The 22,768-nt window shown below is 45.5% G+C and overlaps 1 protein-coding gene across 6 annotated transcripts in view; it reads left to right on the top strand.

Annotated features, from left to right (window-relative positions):
• GFRA1 (GDNF family receptor alpha 1) overlaps nucleotides 1-22,768 on the top strand; it is a 198,356-nt gene that overhangs the window by 77,657 nt on the left and 97,931 nt on the right. The gene's annotated exons all lie outside the window — the stretch shown is intronic.

Here is a 22,768-nt window from a genome sequence, read left to right as displayed (position 1 = left end):
GAGAGAGAGAGAGAGAGAGAGAGAGAGTTGGAGAGAGATGGGGGGGTGGAGTTGTAAAAAGGGTGTAGGGATTTGATTCCTAGATGGCAGCTGTTTCTGCCTTCCCTTGACCGTTTACAAGGAAGGGTAGAGATAGAAACATGCTTTTCAGCATCCCCCCTGGGACTGCTTCTGTGACCCCCGCCCCCCAGCTTGACTGAGAATGAAGAGGAAGCATCTCTAATTTCTTGCCCATTCTTGGTGCTATAACTGCTTGCTGGGCTGGCCAGTTTGGATCTTCTGCACCGTGGAGGACCCAGCCACACTCATGTGGCGTTTTTTGTATGTTTCTGAGCCATGTGTGCTTCTAAGAGGATGTGCTCAGGCTAAGGTCAGATGGACAAGAGCTTGTCCGCTTGGTGAGAGGTTTGCTGCTGGGGTGAAGGAGCACCAGGCGGTGTCTTCTGATTCTCAGATTCTACAGTTTGACTGTGGATCCAACCTCTGAACAAAGCCAGCTCTGTGTTTACCTTGGACGATTCGTTCACCCTCACTAAACCATGGTGTTGATCTCATTTGGGATGACTCTGGAAGGAGGGGCTCTCAGCGGTGGGGGGAATCACCTCAGATGAGTTTTGAAAGGCTAGTTGTGGTGCTGAGGGCAGGCCTGCCCCCAACACTTGGGGGTCCAGGGCAGGCATGAAAGCGGAGGCCTTTCCTCAGCTCTTTTTGCAGGCAAGAGGCCTCTAGATACCCAACCTGCAAACCCAAACTGCTGGTCTCGGGTTGCAGTGAGGATTTATTTGTTTGCATTAAGATAGATATTTCTGGCCCATTGGGACAAAGAATGCGGGTGCCCATTCAAAGCAAGGACATTTTATATCAGTGCAGGCAAAGAGCCCCAAACTGCTACGAAATGAAATGGCTCCTTAAATCACAGTGTGGAAAAAAAGGAAGAATTCCTCTGGCCTCTGCAGTGTTTGCCAGGCAACACCTAACCTCCCCTTAACTGCAGATGAACCTGGATTTGTTCACAGTGCCCTGATCCCTGAAATAGCAGGCCTCAATTTTTCTTTTAAATGCTATAGCTCACTTTAAAATGTTTTCAGCTATTTGGAGACTCGAGGAGACAGTCTAGTAAAACTTTATCATTTTCCCCTGTCCGTGTGCAAGTGGCCCCTTCTTGTAGGATGAAAAGGTACTGTTAAAATGAAGTCAGGCTGTAGCATGCTGTATGGTTTAGGGCGTCAGTTTTGCAAGACGTGGCTGCTGAAAAGTTTATTGCCTTGTGCCAAAAAAAAAATTGTTCAGATTTAATTTTTGAAAGTCGAATTTCAAACTCAGAATATACTTTCTTGATAATTATGCTTCTTCTTTGGCAACATATGGTGAAAATTCATACGGCTTATCAATGTAAAAGAGCAGAGCTGAGGCTGCAGGCTTTTATGGTGATTACATCTACCTGTATGGGGGCTTTATGTGCTTACAATTTGAATCATTTATAGATGCACACTCAACAGAGCTCTAGCATAACTAGTACTGTGGGCTTTTTTTGCTGACTAAATGATAGGCAAAGCAATTTTCAACAAATGTCTCCCAGTAGGCTGTCATCATAGAAGCCTTGTAATATTGCTTTTTAACCTTAGCACTGGCAGCTATCCAGAAATTATTGCATTGATACCGAACTGCCTTGCACCAGGCAGTTGCCCTTTTCTCCATGGGAACCTGGTGAACTCTCAAGCAGGTACCGGCTCCCTCCACCCGAACTCCCTTGTTTTCATTTCTGGGAGATCTTTTTACCTGTTCTTATTCAGCTGCAGGTAGCCAGGCACACTGGCAGTTTAAAAATACAGCAAAACAATTCTCTGGATTGTGTGATTATGCCTTTAATGCGTTCAATTAACATTCAGCGCTTTGTCACTAAATAAATGACGCACGTTGGTGGCACAGAGGAGAAGAAAAGCGAAGGCTTTATGTGGTGTTTCTCCCCTTTAGGCAAAGTCGGATCCAGCTTCATTCCATTTTTCCTCCTCCTCTTTCCCATCCCTTCCTTTCTTTTACTCTCAGAGCCTCTTGTAAATGGCTTCTGGGAACTGGAAGATCGTGTGTTTTGGGGAAGGATTGGTTGAGACTTCTTAGGGAAGCACTGGATGAAACACACATCCTACCATTTCCCGGAACAGAAGGTAGATGCCGGCAGCATTTCTCTGGCCTCTGCAGGAACTTGCGCTCCTGGGCCTGCACCTTCTTAGGAGCTCTGAGAAGGGTATAGATCTGGCTTCCTCGCATCTCCTATCAGCAGAGCCCTGACGGGAGGGTGGACCTGAGTTCCTGGGAGCCCGCTTCTCTTCTTGAACTCCAGCTAGAGGGGCGCACTGCTCATCTCTCCTGTCTAGGTCGAGAAGAGCAGGCTGGTGATGATTTCGTTCTAGAAGTTTGAGTTCAAACACCCACTAAGTTTTGAGTACTCCTGCTTGCTGTGTGTAAAGAGGGGCATTGAGCACTTCATACGAGAAGGAGCTCAGTCAGTGGGCTGAATGAATGATTCTTCTTGCTTTCAGTGGGAGTGCCTGTGGTCTTCGCCTGCCATGTTGGCCCTGGGCCTGACTCCCAGTGCTTGCCCCAGCTGCCTCCTGCCCGTTGCTGTGCTCTGGTGTCCTTCCCAGAGCTCTGGTTCCCTCTGCATGGCCTGGGGCTCTCATCAGGCTTGAAACGCCTCCCTGGGGGGCATTTGTCTTCTCATAGAGAACTGTGCCCGTCTTTCACCTTCATCAGGAAAAGGGACCTTAAAAAAACCTCTGGCCTAATGCATTTGTCTTGACCTTCTAAAATGATGAGTGCTATAAATGGAGAAATAGATTAAACTATTATATATATATATATATATCCGTGGTTCATAGAAAATCCTGTCTTTGGCTTGGGAAAAAAAACCATTGTACTGGATAAAATTGGAAATGTAAACTGTAATAGCAAATCAAACTTAAAGCGTTGGATAAAATTGTGGAAGTCAATGGTTTTCAACCCACTTCCCTTATTTCTATTGCTTAAAAGATGTTTCATGCGTTGACTATTAATTAATTTTAGAACCTGTTTAAGTAATAATTCTGCTATGATTGACATTTAAAGAGAATTAAACTCAAGATTGCTAATTTATCTAGTGGAAAATGTAAATGTTGCCCCAAAGGGTAAAACTTGCTTGAGTATAGCTGGAGGGGGTGGGGACAGGATTGGAAGAAGAAGAGGTGGCTGGCGCTCTCTAAGATGGATAAGAAGACAGACATCTTGGAGGAAGTATTTCTTGAGCTACAATTTGGAAGGACAGAAGCACTATGTACCAGGTACCTCCTGGTAAGAACCCCCCTTCACACCATTGCCTTTTGTTGGGGAAAGATGTTTATTCTGTGAAGAGGCAGAACCAAGTCTTCCTGCAGGTAGATTCATCAACTGGCCCAGGGAACTTGCTTAGGTGCGTTAAAAATGCCCAATTGCTTGCCCACCTTTGAAAAAAATTGTGGTCATATATGCATAACATAAAATGTTCCATTTTCTTCATTTTTTTGATTGCATAGTTTAGTGGCATTAAGTATATTCACATTATTGTGTAACTATCACCACTGTTGATCTCCAGAACTTTTTCATCATCCCAAACTGAAGCTCTGTGCCCACTAAACAATGTGCCCATTAAACAAATCCTCATTCTTCCACCCCGGTCCCTGGTAACCACCATTCTACTTTCTGTCTCCCTGAATTTGACAATTCTAGGCAGCTTGTGTAAGTGGAATCATACAATATCTGCCCTTTGGCATCTGGCATCTGGCATCTTTCACTCTTGCCTACCTTTTTGGAGACCAGTTGACCACAGCCAGGAGCCTACATAGCAGGGGCATGCACCAGCATTCATTCTTCTGAACCTCACCTCCCATGGGCATCTCTGCGTATGGTTGGACCCCTATCCCTACAGGCCTCATCTTAAATGATATTGCCTCAAAGCAGCCCCTCACCACAGCCATTCTATCGAAAGAGGTCCCCTCTCTCTTTCTTCTCCATTGCTGTATTCTGCTTGTTGTCTGATTTCTCCTATTCCAGTGTATAATTATATATATAGGGTTATGGTTGCCTCCTCATTGGCTAACTGGTCTACCAAATTTTAAGCTATGAGAGGGCTGGAACTTCTGTCTAGATTTATATCTGGAGCATAACCAGTGCTTATCACAAAGTAAGTGCTCAATAAACACTTGTAGGGTAGAGGGAGGGGTGGAGGAATGGTTCTCTATCTCCAGCCTTGGCTAAGAACTATCATCATACATATGGCTGTGTTCTGAGTGCCTCAGAGATAAATGCTAACTCAGTGCTGCCGTTCTTGTAGAGTTTGCACTGCCTTCACCTAGATTTTCCAGGATAAACGTTTAGATTTCAAACTGCCGCCCTCGTGTAGCCTGGTAAAGTTCCAGAATGGTTTACTCTAGTCCTTCCATGGATGTGTGCTCAGAGAAGGCAAACAAATTTAATGTCAACCTAAGTAGAACACAATTAAAAGCTAAAACCTACTATAGAAAAGTCAATCCTTGTGTTTTTGTGCTGGATAAAAGGCTTTATGGATTACCACCTTCATTGGATTATCCAAGTCACTAACTCCTAGATTGTTATGTTAATGAGACTTTATGAATATTAAAAATAAGATAGCAGTTTTCAGGCCCAGGGAATTAGAACCACTCCTTGAATAAGGCTGACGTCTTAGAGGGGCCTCCTTGATCACCTGGTTCAACTTATTCATTGTATGTAGGCAGGTGACATCAGGGGACACACAGTTCTCCTGAGATGCTGGCTGAGCAGGCACTAGAACCCAGGGCTCTGGCCTCATGACCCTGAATGGGCATTTTTGAAGGACAAAAATTATATACAAATATTAAATATTCACAGACTATTTGCATTCAGGAAGAATTAAGTCTGTTTCTAGAATACCTGGTGCCTTTATTAACTAATTGCAGTCATTGTTTTTTTATACGTAGTTGCCTCCAAAACCCTATCTTCTGTTCAAATACAATCATTTAAATAGCACAGTTATCTGAACACACCTATAAAAAACCTCGTTACTTCCTCATTGAGTTCTAATATTAAAGGTCCCAGGAACTTATTAGTTCTTGAGAAAAGGACTAAGACACGAACAGGTCATCTTTCAGCTTTCGGGGTAACAGCTTTACCCTGAAAAGGACATTAGCTTGAATCCGGTGAAGGGAAGAAGCACTTGAAGTTTGTTTAGCGCTCGCAGAAGCTTGAAATACAAATTGCAGTTAAAATTGGTTCTTTTTGTTTGTTTGTTTGTTTTGGTGGGGGGGAGTCATATTCCTTATAAATACAGTACTTTCATTTGCCAGAAAAAAAATCTCATTTCTTTTATGTTCTGTTCACCTGAAATGCAAATAGGAGTTTGCTTGCAATTAATTAAGCAGATGATAGATGGCACTTTAAAATGAACATTCAGCATTTCCCCTCGTCTGAATACAGAGCACAGAGATAATTGGATGGGAAACGATATGGCATTTGAATGTGGATTTTTTAAAAAGAGCCTTTCCCCTTTGACTTATATAGATAAAGAGAAATTGGCCTTTCAGAATTGTGTAATGTCACAGACATATGTGTACCCCAATCAGCTGTGCCTCATGCCCTCGATTTATAAGAGCACCAGCTCATTTGGCTGTTGGCAAGACCTTGCTTAGTGGTGCATCAGCAATTAGGAGCTGCCACCACCTCTGCGTGAAGTAACGTGGCTTTTTTCTCTTGTCACTTAGTTCCTTGGAGGGGTTGTAGTAGAGTCACATTTCATCACGGGTAAAATACACACCGATTTGGAAAGTGGCAAGGTGGCCCGGGACTGTGTTGACTGCATTTGAACCCTCAGAAGTATCTCTTTTTCCCAGGGACTGTCATTTGGAAAACAGTGCCTGCTGCCATCTCCAGTAGCACAGGAGGCTTGTGTGCTGTGTGTCATTTCTGGGACCTGTGGGTCCTATGCTGAGGACCTGGTCAAACCACAGAATAGCTGCTGCTGGCTGACTCTGTGTTCTAAGGTTCTGGGAAGAAATCCCCTCTTGGTAACTTCCTTCCTCAATGCCCCCCACCCTCCAGAAAAAACCAATACAGTAAAATAAAACAAAGGGGATCAAACCTGCAGCTTTCCTGGAGGTATATAGAGTCCATGCCTAGATCTCAACTAGAGGAATCCAGTCTTGTGGGACGTTGTGAAGGGCACAGTCATAGTTAAAATAGCGACAATAACAATGGTGCTTCGTGTTCAGCAGGCTCTGAGATGAGAATGCGTGTGCCAATTTCTTAAGGAAGAGTTCCCTGAAGGAACTAGTTAGGGAGGAGGGGGACAGGATAGAGAAGTGAAAGAAGCCAATGCAAATTCAGATATAGGCTTCTTGGGGGCATGTGGGCTCCTGGTGAAAGAGGTGTCCCACCAAAGAGGCTCTCTCCATTGGTCCTGCTCCAGAGCCAAGAAGCTCCCTGCTTCCGATGACCAGGGCTCTGGTAAACAGCCAAGAATCTGGGGTGACTGATGTGGCCAGTTTTCCCTGGGCCTCCTGCTTTGAAGACTCAATCCAGCCTCACATCAGGGCAGGGAAGATGGGAAGATGCACTAATGGGACCTCTTGTCTCTGCTGTGACCTCTGAGGAGATATTTTAATTAGCTGGAGCAGCCAGCCAGGGAACCCAGCTGCGATGCTATCTCCTCTTGGAGATCAGAGCCTGGCAAGAGAGAGAGCTGGCCTTCCCTGGTATCCAGAAGCCACCCTCAGCCTGTCAGGGGGTTGGTTTGGGGCTGTACCCGGGAGCTGTAGGTTCCTGCCAGAGCCAGTAAAAGACCACACATTGCTTTTCCAGAGAAATGCTGTAATTCATTGTCAGCTTGGTGAGTGAAGGCATCTCTGAGAACTGGGAAGCTGATGGACGCTGGCATGTGGGCCTGGAGAGGAGGCTGCCATCCATCCTCCTCCAAGCTGTGTGGATCTCTCCACTAACAGCCGGCTGGGAGGTGACCGGTCCTGGCAGCCCATGATTTTCAGGAGCTCCCCCAAGCCATCTGGGGGCTTTGGCTGGAGGCTCCTCTGGAGGCCTGGAGATTGCACAGGCTAGTTACTCGAGGGTCAGGAGAGCTGCCCTTCTGGGCCTGTCTTTCCAGCATAGGGAGATTCAAGGGTCTGTTAACAGTGTGCATTTCATTTCATGAACGATTGGGCTTATGCAAAAGCCGGTAACTTTCTGAGATTTCCAAAGGGAGTTCGGCACCACATCTTGTAAGAATGCTCCATGCAGCCTCAGGAAGCGCTTTTAGCAGCCAGCACCGTGGAATGTTCCCAATCACTGGCCAAGGCAGTGACCTTTACTCTAGCAAATTTCCCAGGGGAGGCGGTGGGGCAATGCGAAAAGCATTCATTGGGTGATCTGGAGATCTGTCCCAGGTCCTGATAGTGAAAGTGGAACATGTCTCTGGGGATGCTGAGATGGAGCAAATTCTCTCCCAGTCGTCAGGGAGCTTGAACAGAAACTGGACTGATAGGTGGGCAGTGATGCTCAGATCAGGGGCCCTGGGGTGCTGCAATCACCTGGTGCCAAAATGCTGAGTTGAGCAGCATCAGCTTCTGTTACCCTCTCTGAATCGGAGATCCAGTGGACCTAGAGAAAAAGTAGTTTAGCTAGAAGAGCAGAGAGGGAAAGGGGGTGAAAGACAAGTGAGGACCAAAAGCTGGATAGCTTATCCCAGTCTGCAAGAGTCCTGGGCCTTGCCCGGGGAGGAGAGAACTGGGAAAAGGAGAGTGTGAGATCGTGTCCTCTACCCACCCCTCATGCCCTGATCAGTTGAGGCCATATGAACACCTTGCTCTCCATCCATTGGGCTCTGCCCACTCAATGCTGAAAATGGGGCAAAAGAGCATGATTTTAGACCAACTAGTGTCCACATCCACCTCCTTACTCTTGAGCAAGTTAGTGTCTCATGGAATGGGGACAACAAAGGGCAGCTCATGGGCTGTTGAGACAATTACAAGACATCATGCGTTTAACATCCTCAGTGGACACTGGCCCATGGCACTCACTGCATTCTGTGCGTAGTAGCTATTAGAATTGGGTTGGACCCATTGGGGTGCTCCCTGAATGGTGAGGAGCCTCCCAGTGAGAGGTGCTGTCCTCACCCACCAGGCCTTATCTGACTTGAGGGGATCAGCCTCGAACCCCAAGCCCAGTGAACAAAGCTTCCTTCCTCATCTTTCTGGAATGCATTGATGAAATGGGGAAAGAAAAGGAAATTGATCAACAAATGCCATGCTTTTGTCAGAGGAAAAGAATGCTTTTTTTCCCTTCAATATTCAAGACTTGGGAAAAGTCAGGGAGATAAAGAAAAGGAAGACAAAGTGTGTTTAGCCAAGCTTTTGGGAAGCCCTTTGGGTGACCTTGATTCCAAAAGACAAATTGCACAATGTTGAGTCACCACAAACCACTGGGATGCTTTTGGCCAGAAGCGTGGGGAAGCCAGGATCTTGAGATCTGTGTGAAACATCTTCCTGGAATGCTCAGCGCTTGGCGAGACTCAAAGGTGGACAGCATTACCTTTTAGCTTAGCATTGCCTTCAGACCGGGGCATTGCTGGCATCCTGCTGCCCCTCCAAGCATGGGCCTGGGCATCTCTTAGAACTGGCAAAATGACAGTGACAGGTCCTTGGTATTTCTTTCCTTTTGTGATCCTGGGAATTGGGTGAAAGGGGTTTCTAGTGCTCCCAGAAATTAGACACAAGGCAAATGGTGGTTTATTGGCTACTGACCCGAGTCACTGAGCTACTTCTGGGTCATCTCCAGCTCAGAAGATGGGGACCAGCTTGTTCTGCTATGCAACCAGCCTTAGCATCTAGGGGATTCCTTGTAGTTCAGTGAATGCTGCTGGCCACAGAGTGAAGAGCTCTTTAGATCTGCTTGCTCAGCAACATTCCAAAGTATGTGTTTTATTAAGCTTTTGAGTTCTGGGGGTAGGGGTAGGGGAGAGAGTGATTGCGCACAGTGATGTGCAGTCCACACTCTGCTGCTTAAAACATGTTTGCTCTTTAACTAAACATTTGAGACATGTTTTCTTTTCACGGTCGCTAAGTAAAATACAGAGCCAGCAAAGAAGTTATTATTGTTATTATCATCATCTTCATCATCATCACCATCATTAGGTCATCAAATAGTTAGGGACAGCCCCTGTCTTTGATTTATCTGTTCCTCCCCCCGCCCTCCATTGCCCATGTCTGTCCTCCTCCTTACCCCCCACCCGCTTCATGTATTTAATCTGTGTTCTTGAATATGTGTTTTCTTGAACAAGGTATTTTCTATGTGCCGTTTATTTTTCTTTTTTTTTTAATACAGCTATATGGCACTACCTTGCTTGCTCAGTTTCTTACTATTTCCGCTCAAAACTTTTAAAGATCAACCTGTGTTTTTGTACATATAACTAGTTTCCAGCTTCCGCTGCAGAGTTGTCATTGTGGCCATTTTATAGGTAACTAAAGTAAGACTTCCAGCATGAGGTCACATGTTGAAGTGTATGGCAGAGCCAAGCCATACTTTTGACTCCTGATCCAGTACCCTTCCCACTTGTGGGCCCGTGACCTCAGTTTTCTTTCTTCTTTTCAATTCCCCTGGTGACTTGAGCCTGTACCAGAGCCTGGCCTTGATCATCTTGATGGTTGCACCCTTACCAAATCCTTGGGCAGAGGCTGGGCACGGGGCCTTTGGCTCCCCTCACCCCATTCTCTTATTCTGCACGGATGGCTGTGCTCACAGCCATTTCTACTGGTGGTTTCTGCTCTTTGCTACTCAACGAGAGAGAGCAGTGCCTCCCACACACTAGAGCAAAGGCAATATGGCAAGCATGTTATTTATTATTCTTAGGGGCATAAGAATAATAGCATCTCTGTTCCCAGGTTCTCACAAATGGAGTCCAATAGGCTTATTTCTCGGTTCATTATCACCATTCATCTCAAGAGCTTCACCAGAATTGACTGTCTACCTGGAAACACATTACAGACGACAGTCGTCACGTGTGATGACTTAGAAGGAGGGGCAAGGCAGGCCTGGCTTCTGAACCCAAGGCCCTGCCTTGCTCAAATTGCGGATCCGTAAATGGCTTATAAACACTATTCAGAAATGGAACAAAGATCTCAGAAAAGGAACACTTTCTCGAAAGAGATGGCAAATGTGATTTACAGAAGGGTCTAGAAAGAACATTATTTGGAGGGAGCGATAGTGGGGCTGTGGAAACACAGAAGGGGGATGGGGCTTCCAATTGGAACAGAAAAAGAAGCGCCAATCCCAGAATTCAAAACCAAAACAGAGCTCTTAGAAACCTTAAAAGAAGAGGATGGAAGGTGCTGAAACACAGGTGAGAAGAGGCCAATGATTGGCCATTGTTGAATGTAGAAGCTAGAAAAGTTAAGGATGAGATCATTAGTTTTGTTGGGAGGAAAAGTTAAGAAGTCAGTGACAAAATCTGTCATGACTGAGTATTGAATGAAAGTTGATACACAACTTTAATTATATCATTCGGTTATTTGTTACTCTATTATTACCATCCTTTTTATTTAGTAACTGAATAATGAGAGAGAAAGCTGGTATTGATGAAGACCTTCACGGCGAAATATTTATCATGGGACCCAACTTTCCTGGAATATGTGTCAGAGAATGCAGACTCACAAAAGAAAATTTTATATTTGTGAGGACAGTATAAGTATTTGGCTTTTATTTATGTTCTCACACGCTACACAAATAGGTTTTCTGTCCAGTGTGCTGGAATTTATGCCGCAGAGTCTTATTACAATATTGTAAATTGAACTACGTATGAATTTTCCTTTGGAAATACCATTATTTTTCTGTGAATGTTCACCTCAGCCAGGCACTTTAAAACCTTTGAGTCAAAAAGGTGTTGTCTGAATTAATTATGTATTTGTTCAGAAAGAAATATTTGTTGACTGGCGTGGATTAGAATGATTATTAAGGACTCAAATTCCTGTCAAACTGTGGATTGCCAGAGTTGTAAGATTCACGGTGTAGGAAGCAAAATGTCTCCTTTGCAAGGTCAGCTTGGTGGATGACACCCAGAACCTGTGTTTGTCTCTAGGGGATGGTACACAGAGCCAGCCTCTCAGGCTGCCGACCCCTGAAACTCTAGAACCTGCATCCTGCCGTCCTGTAGCCAGAAAACACGCGCCTCTAGCTCAGCACAGTGTCTGCTCACCGCCAAACCCCGTGGTTCTTCAAAGCCTTCAGGAGTGGGTTCACCCTTTAGAGGCAGCCTTTTGCTCGGTGCCCAGTGTACGATCCAGTCTTCTTTCCCACTGACTTTCTCCGTGTTCCCAACACCCCCAGCCAAGCCGGCTTATTCATGGCCCCCTCCGTGCACTTTCCTGGCTCTCTTTCTGACATCTGTGCTGCATGGAGTGGTCTGTTCCTCGCCTTCTCTTCCTATCTAAATTCCACTCATTATTCCAGCCCCAAGACACACCTCTCTGTCTCGGACCATTATCTCAGACTATTTGACCCAAGGCGCTGGCCATATCTTCTGTCTCTAGTGTCTGGCTCTGGTATCTCTACGAAGAAAAGGCAGTGTGTATTGTGATGGTGAAGAGCATGGGTTCAAATCCTGCCTCTACCATTTATCAGTCATGTGACCTGCCTCTACCATTTACCATTAATCTCTCAGTTTCCTCATTGGTAAATGGTGATGAATGTAGTAACCTCATAGGGTTTTCATGAGGAGTTAATTAGTTATCATTTGTAAAGTACCTGTATCAGTGCTGGACGTAAAATCAAATAACATCCTGAGAATATAGCTGTTTGGTTCTGAGGGCCTAGGTGGCTGGTTGGAAATTGTATTTGGTCCTCTCATCTGGACTCTCAGCTGCCTGAGGGCCGGCCAGCCTCATGCTTCTGTAATTCCTTCTGCACGGAATACTGTACCATGTACAGCAGCAGCCCTTGTTAAGAGGGGAGCAGATAGGAAGAAGGCCCTAGCTGGGGAGATTCCTGCAAAGAGACACGCTGTACCTACATACTGAGTGATCCATGCATATGGAGGCTTCAAAACACAATCCGAGATTCTCTCAGTGACCCAGAGAAGATGACCCCATCAGGGAAGAACCTAAAAGAGAATGGGAGAGGAAGCCCTCCGTCTGCAGAAGAGACAGGGTGATGAGTTTTCTGTTTGCTCATCTCTCTTCCTTTCGGGACAGTGTTTGTTCGGTCCCACTCACAGCTCCCTTGGTTTGGGTGTATTTACTGACACTAGCAAAGACACACACTATGGGGAGACCCCAATCAGAGCAGAGGTGGGAATTAATCTGCCCTCTTCTGAGTGCCCTGGGCGCACTGTTTCTACTGCTTTTAGAATTCCGTGCAGTTACTCACCTGATATGAACCTGTCTCCTGCATCCAGTTTTGAAACCTTGGATTGCTTCCTGCAGTGCTGATTTAGATTCTCAAAGTGGTGCAGCCACTGAGTACCTGCTTTCTAACACACAGAACAGTGTAACTCAGCCTGTTCTCAAGAAGCCTGACACCTGGCTAAACGACAATTAAATAATAATACATCAAGAAGTAGTTAATTAACGGTACAAGACAGTAAAAACGCATACTGGATGAGTGTGATGGGGAGAGAAAGGCCCCCTCACCCACGCTTCTAGGCTGGAGTGCCCCAGGGAAGGGCTCCTGGCACAGCGAAGAGCCCTGTGTTGATAATTCGGTTTTATTTGAAAACTCCATGATATACCAGTTGGGAAGAAGCTGAGCCTAAACAAAATCTATGCATATCAACCTCAGGTGTACAGCAGGCAGGACCGCCTTGCTTGCTTTTCAGAGTGTGCATTTTATGAGTGTAATGTGCACACTTACAAAGAGGGACCAAAGTACAGATATTTAAAATGCAATTGTGGAAGTAGGTAGTGGACCCCATCATTCGTGGGTACAGCAGCATGGGCTCGGACCCGGATCTCGAGGGTGTGCTGCCTCTGGCTGTCATGAGCCTGGGCTCTTTGGTGGACAGTGTTTCATGGCATGTTCCCTCGCCAGCTCAGGACTTGGGACATTTGGTTTTGTCTTCAGTGCACCCAGATGTGCAGGTGTGTACGCTTACTTGTCAGTTGGAAGAAATAGCAGGGGATGGGTAGAGATGTTTAATTTATAGTGATACCACTCAGATATTCAGGAAGCAGTTTCATTGTTTCGTGTTCATGTGATTCATTGTCGCAGCTGAATTACCATCTTCTTGATGGTACCTCAGGTTCCTATTGGGGAATGCAGAGTGGGGGTGGATGCTTGGTGCCTCCTTTTTCTCCTCCATACTCCCATCTACTCCCATGGTTTCAATTACCCACCTGGATTCTAACAGCCACCAGCTCCGGCCCAGGCGCTCCTCCCGAGCTCTAGGTCTTGTTTTCTGATGCTTCTCCCTCAGCCCCCCCAGGCTCCTCATGGCCCCAGCCCCAGGCCTGCCCCCTTCCCGTGTTTCCTATTGTTAGATGGCAGCACCACCTTGGCCCTGAGCCTGGAGTCGGCCGGTTTCCTCCTGCTCCTCCCTGTCTCCACTCAGCATGTGGACATTCATCGGGACCATCTAGTCCACCTTCTGGGTCCATCTCAAATCCTCCCCCTCCTTTCCATTCCTGTGTCTTGTCTCTTAGCCCAGACCTTCGTTATTTTGCCGGGACCACTGCAGAAGCCTCCGGATGGACCACTCTCTCTCTGTTCTCCACCCTGTCCCTCGGGTCACCACAACACATAAACGTGCGCCTGTAATTGTCTAGTTTGCGAACCCCGGATGATTTCTCATTGCTGGAGGAGGAAGCCCACGTTTCTTAGCAGAGCCTCTGATATTCTTCACAGTCAAGCCTCCCCCTTTCTTTCTAAGCCTCTTCTTCTCCAGCATCATCTGTGTTCTAGACACACGGACTTTCTTACCTTTCCCTAGACAAGCCAGGTGTGTTACAGCCTCTGTGCTTTTGCTCATGCTGTCCGTGGGTCCCTGTCTGCCTTGTGTCCCTAGTGAAGGACAGCTCACTCGTCAAGACCCAGCTCAAAGTCCCTTCTGTGTGAAGCTACGCACGTGGGCCGCATCTCCAGTACAGCACCTGCCGCACGGCATGGCCGTCTCCGGCTTGCTCATTGGTGTGTTAGTAGAAATTAACTTCCTGAGGGCCGACCCTGAGTCCTGTCTTTGTATCTCCAGGGCCTGGTCCATGGTAGTCCTGATGTTATTGGTGTGAGGATGGTTAGAAGGATGGAAGGACGGATGACTGAATGAATGGATGGAAGGAGGGAAGGAAGGAAGGAAGGAAAGAGGGAGGGAGGGAGGGAAAGAGGGAGGGAGGGAAGGAAAAAGGAAGAAAGAAAGAAAGGGGAAAGGGGAAAAGGTGGAAAAAAGGAATGAATGAATTCCATTTAGAATACTAAAGTAATCTCCATGCAGGCAATCCGGTCCTACCGCCCCCAGTCCCTAAGGATGTCAAGTACTTTTTGTTTCCTGTTCCAAATCTAACCAGGAACACTGGAGTATTTTAGGATCTTAGTAAATATTTGCAGATTGACATATGTTTGTGGAAAATGTGCTTTAAAATTTTTGGGCTGCAAAAAAAATCAGGCAACTGGTTGATATTCTCTCTGCTTATAAATTAAAGATTTTGTTTGTCATCTTTTTAAAAAATAGTGCGTTTGCAGGGTTGTTTGTGGTGGAAACAGTCTGCCTACATCAGACATTAGTAGCCCCTATTTTTTTTGGGGGGGGGGTTAAATCTACTTAGGGAAAAGCTAAAGGAAGATCATTTGGTAACCAGCTGGGAACGCCATCTCACATGTGGGCCTGCTTTCTGACTTAATGCTTAAGCCCTGCAAAGTTGAAGTCCCTTTGGAAAACAAAGCAATGAACATAAAAAGAGAAAAAGCAAGAAGACTTCCATTTCCTCCTGAATTTGAAAAGCAGTGCAGCTCAATTCTTTGCTTCCTCTGATTAGGATATTGACATTTACATTTTGTAGCCATGGTCCTGGAGCAGTCCCCACAGTGAGGGCTGAGGGGCAAGCATTTCCCTGTGGTAGGACCATGGCAAAACAAAGGGATCCTGAGGATGGCAGAGGCCTGGGCCAGCTACCTCTACTGATTCCCCCCCCCCCCCCGCCCCCCAAAGCTTCTAATTTAGCTCACAAAGCAAAAACGAGCACGAAAATTCTGGAAGAGGTTCCCAGGCGAGGACTGTAAGGAGCATAAAATCAACAAGCATTAATCTTGCCCTTTAATGATCTATGCATGGTAATCTAACATTGCATTATTTTTTTCTTCTTCTTCTTCTGTCCTTGGCGGAAGACAGCCTGCTGGGCGCCCACTTGCTCCAGCTTCCTGATAAATGTCAAGCCATCTTTTGGAGCTGGCACGTCGTTAGACAGCTAAGAGGTCACATATTTCCTCCAAGCCCTCCTCTTTCCCAAGGATATGGCTCCATGTTGAGGATAAAGCCCCGTGCACTTTTCGGCTCCAGGCACAGAACAAACGCTATTAACCTGGAGGAAAGCTGACATTTCTGCAGGCTGCTGCAGTGGTGGTATTTTATGCGCTTCCCTGGGGGCCTGACCATATCCTGCCTCTTCCCCCGTGATGTGCTCAGGTGAAGCTTGAATGCCTTGCACAGGTTTTCTAACAGGTTGGGGAAGAAAGAGATTTCATTTGGAGTCCTAGGACAGAGGGAGCGAGGCACACCTGCCACCTTAAATTGATTAGGACAGTGCATTTGCAGGCAGGACCCACGGTGAGGGCTTTCTCATCAGTGATGGGAAATGGTCGGGAAAATCTTTTGGAAAAAAATACAATAAATCCATAGCTCTCTCAGAGCCATTTATATATTATATTTTGCTTTCAACATCGAGAGTGAAAAATCGTGTTTTAAAGCTTATTAAAATGTTACCCATATAGATAGTTTTAAAAGATAATTTATATTAGCACTGGTGCATAACCTTTTAAATTAATAATTCAGAACTGTGACTAGAGGTTTCAGTAATCTCTAGTAGTATATTATCTGGCTGTTCCACTGAGAAATTAGCACTTATGGACTAAGGTATAAAATTGAAAAATCTAGCCCATTTGGTAGGCTGCTCTCAGTGAGGAGAGCCTTCTTAAATGAAAGCCTATTAGTATGAGAATTCTGATTTCTAGAATCAAATCTGTTTTAAGTCATTACGGAGTTTTAGAAAGAAAGGCCTCTGCTGCTTAAGAACACATTGAAGTCTTAAAAGTAGGCAGATTATTGATTTTTAGCAAGTTTTACTGCCCCAGACACTGAAGAATGATTCTCATGACTAAAATTTATAGGTTATTAAGGAGAAGAATGCAAGGAAAAGACTAGTTGGAAGATTCACAAAATTAGCTCATTTTGTTCGTTAGAATTCACTTATCACTCTCTCCTGAAATACAGATATATCTGAGTCTGGAGAGGACTTCTTGGTTACATGGTAAATTTATGTAGAGCCAACTATACAGGTATCATATTTTCGCCCACAAGGACATAATCACTTTTTGTATGTTTGCAAAGAAAAAGAAAAGCAGGTTATTTTTTTATTTGTTTGTTTGGTTTTTTTTGAGAAGCTTAATTCATCGAAAAGTTCAGGTTTGGCAGATCTGGCCACTGGTGAAAAAACCTGTTCAGCCCAAACCAAATAGACACAGTACAGAACGCTTTCTCCAGTTCAGGCTGGTATTTAATGCAATGTTTTATTTTTGTTGTTTTTTTAAGTCAGATTCTGTGCTTCAGTTTAGAATAGGGGACCTCTCTGAATGCCTTGGGAGGTGATATTCTATTTCATGCTCTTCAGAGGGAATGTGTAGTGTCATTGGCAAGGTGGTTCTGTGAAAGTAGGAAGTGTATTCTTCATCAAATGTGGGTTAAAATATAAAATGTGCCTTATACCAGAGGCAGTGTAGTACAGGAGAAACCCCTGCACTAGGAAGGTTAGAAACGGACACCTTCACCAAACTGATGTGATACGGGCCACTCTGACCCTCGGTTTCTTCATCTGTAAAATGGGAACCACAACACCCATCCTGTCTCCGTCCAACATAATCTCAGAACTGTAATCCAGCCTCCTATGCAGGGACTGAAGAGAGCATGAACTCAGCAACCAGCAAAAGTACCAGCCCCATAGCATCTGTTCCCAGGGATTGAGGTGTGCTTAGTATTCAGAGCTGGGGGGATGCGGATGAAATAGAATCATCTGCATGGAAGTGCCTTGAAAAGTGTATAGAGCATGCAACAATTTCCAATTTTAAAAATAAATATTTGTGTTTAACACCAGGCACATAGACTGTATCCCACAAATGTCTGTTGTGGAATACACACATCGAAATTAATATCGTCTCCTTCACAGTGGTCCCCGGAAAGGTGCCACTCACAGCCCACGAAGGGTGTTTTCATATCGATTTTTGTTTTTCTTCAACCTCCGTGTCTGCAACAGCTAACCAAAGGGCTCTTGTCTTTTGAGCGTGCCCTTTTTAAACCTGTCTCCTCACCCCTGCCAGGGACATCTTCCTCAAGCGCAAGTCTGAGCAAGCGCGTCTGCTCCAGCAGCAAGGAGGGTGAGGTGTTGAAACCCTTAGGTGGCGACTGCCCAGCCCTGTCGGGATAAAGTCCCCACTCCTTGGTCTGGGACACACAGCCCTGTATTTTCTGACTCCTGTAAACTGTCCAGCCTCTCCTCATATACCTTCTTCCCTCCAGGCCAGCGGGAACTACTCGAATTTCCCCAAAGTACCAGTCCCTTGCTGGGCTCCTGCTCTCACACCTGTCCTCTTTCCCTCCTGGCACGCCCTCTCTAAACCTGTCCTTCCTTCAGGAAGGGAATCCGATGCCATTTCCTCTTGAACTCCTTTGCACCCCACCTTCCACCCAAATCTGGGCTTCCTCCTGTTTGCCACTGACAACCTTCCTTTTTGTACTGTATTTTTTGGTCTCTGTGCCTGCCTTCCTTACTGGATTCTGGCCACATTGAGAGTAGAATTAACAGGTCTTCCTTTCTCCCCCATACCTCCTCAGCAGGAAACACACCATAGGGTTCCAGTAAACACTGGTTGGATGGGTGGGTGGGTGGATGGATGGGTGGAAATATGTAAGTGCCCTCCCCCATCTTACCTTTGAGCTTCTAGTGTGTCAGCTGCCAGGAGAGAACAGCATTGCATACGGATTAAGGTCTGTATATTTTATTCAAGTGTGTGAGTAATCTCAGATTCTTTCTGCTCTTCCGCAAAACGTCAAAGGCTTTCTAAAGGTGACAGAACCTGGCTCAGGGACATTTAGCTGGCGCCATCTTCCAAGGGGTTCTCAGGGCTGAGGGTAGACAAGGCTGATGTCTTGAAGGGTAGCCTCAGGAAAAGGAAGATATTCAGAATGGAGCTGTTGGGGGTCCCAGCAGGAGACAGGAGAGAAGGGGAGGAACTACCAAACTGGGGCGTGAGAGGATTGCTAGTCTGAGTGCCTTCCTTGCCACACCTCCCTCTGCTTCTTTGCACACTGACACCTGCAGAGTGACCCTTACTGAGGACTCCTCTTTAATAGTGAATGGGGGTGGGGGTGGGGGTCAACAGCAAAGGCCTTCAGACCCTCAGAGACCATGGCAGAAGGCATGGGAAACTGATGGATCCTTGGTCTGAGGGAGGTTCAAGGAAATCCACCACCAAGATGTGCATATGTCTTAGCATCTGCCAACAGTCACCGTCACTCCAGCTGTGTGTGCTGCTTCAGGAAGCCTAATAAATCTGGTGATTTAATTACACTAAATTACCTAATCAGAGAACTTTCTTATGCTACACATTATTACTTTAATAAACCAGGGAGAATAAAGAAAAGTTTCTTGAATATCTTTGCCAAATCAGCCTAGGCATCCATTTTCAATTTAATAACTAATAGCAGAGGAGATTGAAATAGATGCTATTACAGATTTTTACAAGGCAAAATATATTTAGGCAGGATCAGAAGGTTAATTAAAATTATAGCTGGGTCTTGTCATTACCCAGCCACTCTTTTTCTTCTGCGCAGTTGCTCCGAGTTTAGCGTCTGTTTGATAAAAATGCTTAAAATGGAATCCTCATTTAAAAGAGAATTATACTCAGTATTATTTCTGAGCCTGATCTCATGTACCTATGCCGGAAATAAATGCATAATTAACCCTTTTTCATGATAAATTAACATTCATTTTCCTAGGATTAGTAGGAAATAGCATAATACAGGACAGGGTTTGCCTTCATTCAAACAGTCCCATGGGACCTCTAACACTCTTAAAGGATTAGTAAAGCCTGTGAATCATTGTGTGTCTGTGCACAGGAAAATAAGATGCAGTTTCTATCAGAGAGGGAGGTTTTTCTAACTGACAGCTTTTACAACTAAGCACAGAAAGATTAGCCTGCAAATACTGCGAGGATGACTTTGGAACCCTGGCCAGGGCGTGTTAGCAAAGGAAGTGTCCTAGGAGTATTTAAAATTTTAAATGAATTCTTCCAGGACTTTGAGACATCTGGTTACAGCAGCCATTGAAATCAAGGTCCCCGGAGAACAGATAAGCTTTCCGAAGGACCTTTGTCTGGTGCCTTCTCGGCTAAACTCTTGGGAGTTTTCTTGCTTATCTGAGTCCGTTTTATCAACTGATAGGTTTAAATTTACATAAACAGTATAGTTTGTTTTGTTAGATTAATTAAGATCAGGTTAGAAACAGCAGAGACCTTCTGGAGAATAGCATTTGGAGCCTCCCTGAGTCTTTAACTCAAAATTCCCAAGGTCTCGGTGAACAGGAATAAGTTGCTATCAAATATTTATTGAGCACCCAAAAGTCACCAGACACAGAGTCTGCATTTTAAATGTTTAAGGGCAGGGGGTAGGGGGATGTGAGGATGAAAGAGGCTCTGCTATTGCAGTCAATAACAAATAGAGTATAGGTTGCCTTTGATTTGGTTCAAATGACAGGCGCTTAGGAGGGTGGGTGGAGCCACCATCTGTTCAGTAGCTACAATGTCCAGGTAATATTTCAGGCCTTTTTATGTGAATCATCTCAATAGAAAACTTGTAAGTATGGAGTGAGACAATAGTGAGCAGTATAACCCAGAGAGAGGGTGAGGTTGATCTTTTCCGTGCCCACACCTACTAGATGCTTCTTTTTCCATGCCACTCACTTAGTAGGTGCTAAAAAAAAATAGTAAAGGATTCTCCTCCATTTGTCCTCTTTATTTAGTGGAATCCATGTGGAGACAGGCTCAGTGTCACGCTGCCGATAACCCTTGGTGACTTTCTCTGGTCCTAACCTTAACATGAGCTCCTGGTGGATCTCTGATTAGTGGACAATTAGGATCAGCATTGTGGGAAGGAGCTTTCTATTTCCCCTTTTAAAGTTTTAAGGCCCCAGAGATTCTTTGGAAGGCAAAGAATGAACTAAAGCGATAAGTCAAGAGAATCTCAATGATCTCAGGAGCGCTGGGTGAGTTTCTCAGTGGCCTGGAGTTCGTCTGTGTCCTGAGGTTGGAGGCAGGATTCCGTGCTGGTGAGGGCGACCCACTGGATGCGAGGTTACCAAGGGAAGGTGGCCAGGGGACGGGATCCTGCAGCCTCGAGGATCATTTCCCAGGGGCAAGGAACACTGAACTGCCCCATCTGGGGCCCTGTCTCAATACGACTTAGGGTTTTGTTTTCAAAGGGAAGCGATTGAAGTGCTCTGAGTGCTGAGAGATTGTTTACATAGCAGAGCCACTGTGGGTTTTATTTTTGAAGGAAAATCTGGTACGCGTGTAATCTGCATGCTGGATGGCTTTAAGAAACAGTTGGATCAAATAAAAGTAATGATGAATAAAACAACTCTAGTGGCAGCCAATACACATGAAAGATTCAGCACCAGACCCAGTGTCTATCTGACTGACAACAGAGGAGAGGCTCTCCGGGGACCTTAAGAGAATTCCTTGCCCAGCCACCACAGGCTTGCCAGGCCCCACCGCTGGCTAGGGTGGGCCTGAAGGGGCTTGAGCATTTGTTTCCGCAGGCCAGCACCCACACCGATCCTGCGAAGGCCTGATGAGCAGGCAGAGCGAGACCAGGACCGAGCATGAAACAACAGCTAGTAGACATTTGGAGAAGGAAGTAGCTGACCCATAAGGACACTGGGCCAGGGCTTCCCAGTGTGGGAGCTGGTTACATATGCTATAGAACTACTTGTGTTTTGACCCCTTGAAAACGTCAGGAGCCAGTTTTTTCCTGCTTTGTCCTCTGCCCGCCTTGAGACCTATAGGGTAACATGGTGGAGGGTGCACTGGTACCCAGGCTCTGCTAGAAGGCAACAGGGATTTTTGCTTTGTTTAACTCAACTGCCGTATTCCAAGTGCCTAGAACAGTTCCTTGCACTTTGTAGGTCCTCAGTAAATAATTGTTCATTTATAATCAAATGTGCCTATCTCGCAAAAAAAAAAAATCCATGATGTTTTTGACCATTGACTCTTCATAAGAATTGCATGAGTCAGGACTGAATTTTGCCCCGACCTGAAAGTTACCTCTCATGGATGTTTCTGTAGCAGTGGTTATATTGGGAGTATGGATATAAAACAGCCTTCCTGAAAGCATGGCCTGGTCACTTGGAATGCTTGATCAAAATGTGGGTTCTTGGCATGCACCCTAGACCCCCGGCTTCAGATTATCTGGGGGTGGAGCCTGGGTTCCTCCATGTTAAACCCAGGCTCTCTGGAGTGTCTGCACCGTGAAGACTGAGCGCTTTGATTTTACAGTGGTGCCAAATGAGCGTCTAACAAAGAAAATGGGGAGGAAAAATATGACTTTGGTTACAACTCATTTTGAAAATGAACTCATTCAGCATTCAGCAAGCGTTACATACCAGGCATTGGGCCAAATGCATGGAGATTTTAAGAGGATTGCAACAGTTTCCACCCATAAATATAGGCTCTGGCCAGGGAGAAATGATGGAAATAGAGATAACCATGCAGTAGAAAGCAAGAGGGCTATGTCAGATCAAGTGTTCTACTTCAGGGGAGAGAAAGATGGAGGACAGCAAAGGGCAGGCCTCATGGAGCTGGAGCTGGGATGATGGGTAGGGGTCAAACAGTTGGTGAGAGTGGGGAGGACAAGTTCAAGTCCGAGGAATTTCTTAGCCAGAGTGCTGACTGATACGGGAAGGGCGTGAAGAGAAGTTGGTAAATTAGGGAAACCTTGAGGGTCTGGTGTCAGAGAGGGAAAGTTTATGAAGAAGTGGACAGTTGACAGTCTTCTGCTATTTAAAGGTTAAAGAAAATATGTCTGAGGAAACACTGTTGGGTTTGAGATTAAGGAGTTTGTTGGGATTCTTCAAGAGAAGAAATTCCATGGCAGGCTCTGACCAAAATCAGAGTTTAAAGAATGGGAGGAAGTGGTGGGTGAGGAAAGGAGACTCAAGTGTAAGCTCCTCTCTTCCAGACTCCAGGGTGTGATAGTGGATAGTCGGGAGTTAGATAGCAATTTGAGGAGCTGAGGGAAGGTGCTTTTAGGAGAAGGAGATCTGAATGTGTTTATGCACAGAAAACAGTTGGTGGAAAGAGAGCGAGTTATTGAAGATGCAAGAGAAAAGTGAAATGGTCCCACAGAGCAATATAGATCTGGGAGTATTATAATAGTATTTTAGTGGGTTTAAACAGCCATGAGGTCCTGCTGTCTCTTTCTCTCTCTCTCTTTCTCTCTCATATATAAGATTGGTGGGAGGGAGAGAGA

Source organism: Hipposideros armiger, unplaced genomic scaffold (assembly GCF_001890085.2).
Source record: "Hipposideros armiger isolate ML-2016 unplaced genomic scaffold, ASM189008v1 scaffold_311, whole genome shotgun sequence".
Lineage (NCBI taxonomy): Eukaryota > Metazoa > Chordata > Mammalia > Chiroptera > Hipposideridae > Hipposideros > Hipposideros armiger.
This window is presented reverse-complemented; position numbering and strand designations above follow the sequence as displayed.